Consider the following 6,155-nt stretch of genomic DNA (forward strand, 5'->3'; position numbering starts at 1 on the left):
ACACAAAACAACAAAAAAATAATAATAAAATAAATAAATAAATAAAAATAAAAATAAAGGTAGGATGTTTTCAAGACCCAACAAACAAGTGTGAAACAATATTGTAACATAAATCCATCATTTTGATTATAACATAAGCTTCGGTTTACAAATCGGGTCGGTTTACATAATAAACAAATACAAAAACGAATACAAACAAGACCCGAAATTGACGAATGTCACAGTATCCCCTACTTTAGGAAATTTCGTCCTGAAATTAAGACGAAGACGATGCTGCGAACAAATGTGGATACTTCTCTTTCATTTTGTCTTCTCGCTCCCAAGTGAATTCCGCGCCGCGCCGTGATTCCCATCGAACTTTGACTAACCGAATACGGCTACGCTTGGTTCTCTTCTCGTTGCGATCCATGATCTCAACGGGTCGTTCAACCAAGACCATCGACTCATCGATATGTACTTCGTCGAGAGGTATATGGAGATTACCCTCGGCTAAGCACTTTTTAAGATTTGAAACATGAAATGTCGGATGAACACCGGTAAGTTCTTCCGGTAGTTCGAGTCGATAAGCTACTTTTCCAACACGCTCAAGGATTTTAAAAGGACCAACGAAACGAGGAGCTAGTTTACCCTTCTTTCCGAAATGGGCTACCCCCTTCCAAGGAGATACTTTTAGAAGGACAAGATCGCCAACATTAAATTCGATCGGTTTTCGCCGTTTGTCGGCGTAACTCTTTTGACGACTTCTAGCGGCTAGGAGGTTCTTACGGATTCGATCAATAACGTCAGTGGCTTCTTGAACCATTTCGGGTCCCGTGATTTGAGCTTCACCGACTTCGTTCCAACTTATCGGAGAACGACATTTACGACCGTAAAGAGCTTCGAAAGGAGCCATCTCAATGCTCGAATGGTAGCTATTGTTATAAGAAAACGCAATGAACGGAATGTGAGAATCCCAATTCCCACCGAAATCAAGAACACATGCTCGTAGCATATCCTCGAGAGTTTTTATCGTACGTTCGGATTGACCGTCCGTTTGAGGATGATAAGCGGTGCTAAGATCGAGACGTGTTCCCAAAACTTCTTGAAGTGAACGCCAAAAATGAGAGGTATAACGAGCATCACGGTCAGAGATAATAGTCAATGGTAAACCGTGTCGGCACACGATTTCTCGAACATAGATTTGAGCAAGCTGCTCGACATAATACTTCTCGCGGATCGGAATGAAATGAGCAGGGTTGGTCAAACGATCGATGATCACCCAAATGCTATCGTTGCCCTTTTGGGTGTTGGGTAATTTAGTGATAAAGTCCATATCAATGTCTTCCCATTTCCAAACGGGAATCGGTGGTTGCTCGAGTAGACCAAAAGGTCTTTGATGTTCGGCTTTAACTTTTGAGCAAGTAAGACATTTAGATACGAATAACGCTACGTTCTTTTTCATACCCGGCCACCAAAAGGTAGCACGAAGATCGAAATACATCTTATCCGCACCTGGATGAACGGAATACCGCGAATTGTGAGCTTCGTTGAGTATACAAGTACGAAGGTCATCGCGATTTGGAACCCACAAAATATTGAGAAAGTACAAAAGACCATCGGGTTTGGTTTCGAGTTGAAGTTCGGCTCCACATGACATTTCGTCATACATGTTACCTTCTTCAACGGAGGTACGTTGAGCTTGGAAGATTCGAATTTGAAGATCGGTTTGAATGACAACGCTTAGAAGCAGAACGGATTTAACATTAACCATTCGACTTAGGGCGTCGGCGACAACATTTGCTTTACCGGGATGGTAACGAATTTCGCAATCGTAATCACTAAGTAATTCGGCCCATCATCGTTGTCTCATATTGAGATCTTTTTGGTCAAAAATGTGTTGAAGGCTTTTATGATCGGTAAAAACCACACATTTCGTACCATAAAGGTAATGTCTCCAGATTTTGAGAGCGAAAACAACAGCACCAAGTTCGAGATCATGAGTCGTGTAGTTCTTCTCGTTGACCTTAAGTTGCCTTGATGCGTAAGCGATGACTTGACCTCGTTGCATGAGGACACAACCAAGACCTTGATGAGAGGCATCGCAAAATATCACGAAATCGTCGTTTCCATCGGGAAGGGTTAAAATGGGAGCATCGCAAAGCATGTCCTTGAGAGTACAAAAGGCCTTTTCTTGCTTCGAACCCCAATCAAATTGTTTTCCTTTATGAGTGAGGGAGGTAAGAGGCAAAGAGATCTTGGAAAAGTTTCGAATGAAACGTCGATAATATCCGGCTAAACCGAGGAATGATCGAATTTCCGTGGGAGTCGTTGGAGTTTTCCAATCCTTAACGGCCTCAATTTTAGCAGGATCAACATGAATACCTTTGTTGTTTACGATATGTCCCAAAAATTGAACTTGCTCCAGCCAAAATTCACATTTGGAGAACTTGGCATAAAGTCGTTCGTTTCTAAAAAGTTCGAGAATGGAACGCAAATGATGCTCATGTTCGGCTTTAGATTTGGAAAAGATGAGAATGTCATCAATAAAGACAATAACGAATTCATCAATAAATATGACATGACTAAGGATCGCTCGGGCTCACTGGATTACCTCTCGGTCTCACACAACAAACCCTAACTACTCAAAATCGGCTAAAACGACCAAACCGGGAAACAATTGCTAACGTGTTCTAATGAAGGATCACCTCTCGGTCTCACCAACACTCGACCCTAATGGCAATTAAGACTACACAACCAAGGATAGAGGAACAATTCAACTTAAACTAAAATAGATCAACTAGTCGCTCAAACACCTAAACCTGACAAGAAACGAACTTGTTCTCGCGCAATCCTTATTCTAGCATGCAAAGGCAATGAGACAACCCTAACTTCCTATCACCTCTCGGTCTCAAAGAAGGTGTCTAACCGCTGTACTTAATCCAATAAATCATGCAACAAAACCCTACGGTGGTACCTACCGCAAACAAACCCTAAACACAAAGTCTAGAATCAAACAATGCACCGATCAATCAATACAAAACTAATCAATCAACACACGGGGTTTATGCAATGAATCACCAAAGTTTCCAGCCCTTAAACACAACCTATTTCATGTCTAAATCAAACTTTACAATAACAATTAAGGTCTATTAATCAAACAATCCATAAAACTCATCAAAACCTAACAAGAATCATCATTCCTAGGTAGAACTAACAAGATTAGCCGAGCATAATTTTTGGACAGCAGCAAACACTTAATAATACCATCATTAAACTCATACCAATCATCTTAACAAACATCCAATGATCAACACTAATCATAAACAATTCAATCTCTCAATCAAGTGCAAAACTAGTTAACAATTAAACAAGAGAATTAAAGTTGTTGAACAATGTTATGAAAGAAAGGATATTGAGTGTTCCGGGCTGCTGTTGGCTGCTGTTGGCTGTTGTTTGCTGCTGCTGTTGTGCTGCTGTTGATGCTGCTGTTGCTGCTGTTGTTGTGCTGCTATTGATTCCGATCAGCAGCTATATAGGCTGATTAGGGTTTTATTTTTTTATATAATATAATATAATATGGTCTTGGGCCTCCATGATGCATACGGGTCGGGCCTTGAGCTTTGTCTTGAATTTGTATGCGTAAAAGGCTCGTAGAATGCTCGAAAAGTCCCGGTTTCTTCCTTTCTTTTACCCAAAACCTACAAGATTAATAAATGTATGTAAAACCTATCTAAAATGAGTAAAAACACATAAAATATAATATATTACGTAGATAAAAGGTGCGGAAAATACGAGTGTTTTACAACACATCAAATATCCCCACACTTAAAACTTTTTCGTCCCTGAAAAAGAATACTACACAGGATCATACCCAAGTTCAACCGACAACTCTTGGTTTTATTTATTTACTATTATTATTAATATTTATATTTTTTTTTCTTTTTAAAGTATTATAAAAAGTGACCCGTTACCCCTTCCAACTTTCACCTAATAAGCTAGATCAGTTCGATTGCCGGTATTGCTGTCCACTTTAAACCCATGCCCCTAATACTTACCGAGGCAAATAAGGTGTAACGATTCTATTAATTTGTATGACTAAGTGGAACCCACACCTAAAAGCCTTGCTGCCACTCCACCAATTCCATTATGGTTTTACCGGATCGAGCCACCCCAACTTGACTTAAACCTTTTGCTACATGATTAAAACATTTCGACTCAAATACAACCTATAAACTCTAGCTTGGTCAAGATCGACCGACAGTAGTTTCCTTCATGGTGGTTTTGATTTAAAATAATTTTTTCTGCCATTTGGCTTTTTGCATTTTTTTTTTATTTTTTTTTATTATACCATGTTGGACGAAACTACAGAAATGCATCAAGGCTCAGATCTGCGCCACCACGCAACAGAGGGCCGAGCAAAACTGTCTTCTGCTAGCATCAACGTTCAGGTCTGCGCCATCGCGCAACAGAGTACGGAGCTTCACAGGAATAGACACATATACAAAAGATTATACAAATAATATACAGACGATCATGTGACTCGAGGCTTGAGTATGACCCGGCTTTTCATTCCAGTCCTGTCACGAGCTTAGTTAAACAAACAAAACCCCTAAGATAGGAAGGGTGAGTTCGGTTTGAGTGTTCATCGATCGGGTGGATCTATATGCTCCGGGGTGGTGAGACGAGGTGTAGCGCAGTCTGGTCAGCGCATCTGTTTTGGGTACAGAGGGCCATAGGTTCGAATCCTGTCACCTTGATGTGAGGCATTCCGTCAGCAAATACTCAAATATGAACATCCATCGACCGTTACCACTTCCTCTTACTCGTGACTCGTATATGTAGCAAGCACACGAGACCTTTACTCAGCAACTTTGCTTAGAAACCTTTTTCCAGTTTCTTTATGCCCAGCTCCCTTAGTTTTCTGATCAAATGATCAGTTATCCTTCAGGCCATTTAAAAGGTTCAATTAGGTCAACAACCAAACCGCTCTTTCATTCTTAAAGGCTGAGCCTACCGACACACGATTACTGAGTCTAAACCGTTCGGTTACCATACATTACGTGCGGGTCTAATGGGCACTGTTCTTATTTATTATATATATATTTTTGAAACCACCAAGAATTTATAAAATAACCACTACTCGGTAATAATATCATCTCCTGTTTAACGTAGAGAAAACAAATTTCAAGGGACTATTTTTTCAAATTTTTTTTTTTTTTTTATTTTTTTTCAAAAAATTTTCTACAACTAAGTAAAATAAACCCCATCCCCACACTTAGAACGAAATCGTCCTCGATGAGTATAAGGAAAAGAAATAAAATAAAAAAAAATAAAACAGAAAATAAAAATAAAGTATACAAGAGTAAAAACAAAGAACGGGTTACTCCCCTGGTTTGTGTGCAAAATCTTCAACAGATGAGTAGTATCCAAACGACCGTATAGCATTTCATTCGCGGCCGCAACCTCGGGAGAACCTGTTCCACAACGCCACCATAGCTACCATGCGCATAATATAACCTGCAAAACTCAAAATCGCTCGCATGTAGTGGCGTACAACACGGAAAACAAAAACATAAACAAATAAACATATTTTTGTGTTTTTGGTTTTTATAATTTATAATTATTTATTTATTTATTTATTTATTTTTTTTTTCAATGAAACACCCCTTAAATCGACCGACTCGAATGGAGATTGAGTACGAGCGGTTTCATCTTGGAACATCCTGAAATAGACAAAACAAAAAAACAGATAGCACAAACATATAACAAAAATACAAACTCTACAACTCGGGCAGTCTCCCGAGTGATGCATCCACATGTCTACGTCTCGGAGAGTGGGTCAAGGTAGAATACCTCGACCGTCTGATTAGTCATCGGCTCGCTAGTGTAGTGCATCAGTCCATCACCGTTCACCATAAATGTCCCGCCTTTATCCTTTATCTGAACAGTGCCATCCGGGAAAACCTCAGTAATCATAAACGGACCTGACCAACGGGATCTCAAATTTCCCGGGAAAAACCTCAACCGGGAATTATACCATAAGACCATATCCCCACACTTAAACTGCTCAATACCCTCTAACTTACGACCCTGCAGTTCCTTCACCTGCTGCTTATAACAATCTGACTGCGCGTAAGTACGGTCCTGTAACTCCTCCAACTCAAACAACTGATGAA

The 6,155-nt window shown here is 39.9% G+C and overlaps 1 non-coding gene across 1 annotated transcript; it reads left to right on the forward strand.

The window, feature by feature from the left end:
• The first annotated feature begins 4,661 nt into the window (after window positions 1–4,661).
• Window positions 4,662–4,736, forward strand: TRNAP-UGG (transfer RNA proline (anticodon UGG)). Its single transcript has one exon. It is a non-coding gene; the product is annotated as a tRNA-Pro (tRNA).
• Window positions 4,737–6,155: the final 1,419 nt, after the last annotated feature.

This window comes from Bidens hawaiensis, unplaced genomic scaffold (assembly GCF_021521415.1).
Source record: "Bidens hawaiensis isolate Kalapana, Puna unplaced genomic scaffold, B.hawaiensis_p1.1 tig00005061_1, whole genome shotgun sequence".
Taxonomy (NCBI): domain Eukaryota; kingdom Viridiplantae; phylum Streptophyta; class Magnoliopsida; order Asterales; family Asteraceae; genus Bidens; species Bidens hawaiensis.